Genomic DNA, 2,225 nt, shown 5'->3' with positions numbered 1-2,225 from the left:
TCATTTTAGCATTTATTATTTATGGTATTAGGAAGGTCTTATTAAGCAGAAAGAACTTCCCGAGTCAAGTGGAAAAAGTGAGGAAAATTTCCGAAACAAAGCAGTTGGTCTACAAAACAGTCTTTTTTTTCCTTTACCTAACCTATCTAAGCACCTGCTCCAAGACAGCAAATGTTCTTCCCCTTGCCTGTCGAACACTGTGCCTTGACGAAAAACATGAAAAGTGCGATACGTTTCTAAAAGTTGACTTTAATATCAAGTGTTCCAGCCAAGAATTCCGACGATCTGTGATTGTTGCATATTGTAGTGTTTTGTACATCATGTTCCTACCTCTGGCTGTCTTGGTAGTTCTGTGGAGGCACCAAAGGTCATTGAAGAAACATGGTGACAGAGCCGACGATGAATCCACACATTCCCAGCATTCAATTCCAGAAATTGTCACAGGATTACACTTTTTATTCGCAAATTACAACACTCACACGTGGTATTGGGAACTTGTTGAAACGGCTCGAAAGGTGACATTAACTTCAGGCATTATCCTGATAGGAGGTGAGAGCAGAGCCTACGTTGGGTTAGCATTTGTTATGTCAGGTCTCTATGGTATGTTCTTTGCGTTCAAGCGGCCAATAGCGGATCCATTTGAGAACAGCCTGATGCTTTCTTCCCTTGCCGTCACATTCGTCAATCTCGCAATAGGTGTTGTCAGTAGAATACCAGCAGAGACCACAAAATCCTCGCTAGACTCATACGTGGACCATATCATGTTCAACGCATTGGTATTTGGAGCAAATTTTCTCGTTATTGCAATTCTTGTGGGTAAGTATTTTGTTCGTACTTAAACTTAAATCAAAAAGAGTTGGGAACGCGTGGCATGACTGTCACAAATTGATTTATTTTAGATTCACTTTGCGCGCGAAACAAACAAAGGGCCACCATTTTTAACCAATCAGATGAAGTCATGCCACGCGTGACTGATTCTGCCATGTTTTTTTCAGGGAAATTACAACTGATTTTCCCGGGAAAGGGTATTCTAAAAATAAACTTATTTGTGACTGTGCTGGGGAGCCGATTCATGTTATAACAAAACTCTTATCTAATTTCCTCTTCTTTGGCATGAGAATTATCTGTTTGCTCATTACTTTCCATCTTGTGTTATAACAAAGATTGATTGAGTTGCAATGTCAAAGTGAAATTTTCAAGTTAAGGACGGTGACAACTATTGTTATCGCGCATACGTTCTGCGCATCTCGAGATACTCGGATTTTGCATGGGTGGTGTCTATTAATACAGGAATATTTTTGCGCAGTTCAAAACTATGCGGAAAAGGCAGAACTTAGCAAATGCTCTTGGTATCCAAAAGGAAAATTGGGGGTAACCACGCATTTTTCAGAGACAATTCTTTAATTTGGAAAAAAATTATCTTCTAAAAATGCGTGGTTACCCCCCAATTTTCTCTTTAGATTTCAATAACACTTGTCAAGATCTTCGTTTCCCGCATATTCATTGAACCGGGCAAAAATACCTTTGAATTAGTAGACACCTTCCTTAAATTTAGCCAACTCAATCAAAGAGGTTAGCAAGGTGGCAAAGCTCAACTATGCTTAGTGTTCTTTTTTAAACCATCATACGAGTTGTGTTTACTGAAACAAAGTAAGTTCTTCTAGAAATTTTCACTCAATTTCGATCGAAAACACTTCAGCATCTCACAATATGATTGAAATACAGTGACACGAACAAACATCCGGGCCTTTACAACCACTGAGGAAAAACAGTCGGGCGAAATACGCATTTTGCAAAGTACCAAGCTCCGTTGTTGGGCTTCTCGTTCACTTGCGATACCATACAAACATATTCACTTCTTTTTTTCTTCTTTTTTTTAGTCCAGTACGGCAGGTATTTTTTCCGCTTTATCAAAGAGTGGCGCAAAAATCCACAATGGTCTCTTTCGTGTTGCCTGGCGTTGCTTTTGCCTCTTAATGAACTCCAGACCGAAATACGAGGAATGACAGGGAAAAATTTGCTGAACGAACAAGTGCAAACTGGTAAGTTTAACGTGCCATCAATATCTAGTACGTTAAAGGAGAGTGGAGCAGTAAGCTTTGAACTTGTTACTATTCATGAGCAGCCGGAAGAGTCAGCTGAACCTCAATCAGTCAACTTTGGCTTTGAAGAAAGCGACATCGGTGGCCTTGAAGAAGATGCTGACAAAGTGGCATTTGACGCAA

Source organism: Montipora capricornis, chromosome 7, assembly GCF_036669925.1.
Source record: "Montipora capricornis isolate CH-2021 chromosome 7, ASM3666992v2, whole genome shotgun sequence".
In the NCBI taxonomy this organism is placed as follows: domain Eukaryota; kingdom Metazoa; phylum Cnidaria; class Anthozoa; order Scleractinia; family Acroporidae; genus Montipora; species Montipora capricornis.
Note: the sequence above shows the minus strand (reverse complement) of the source record.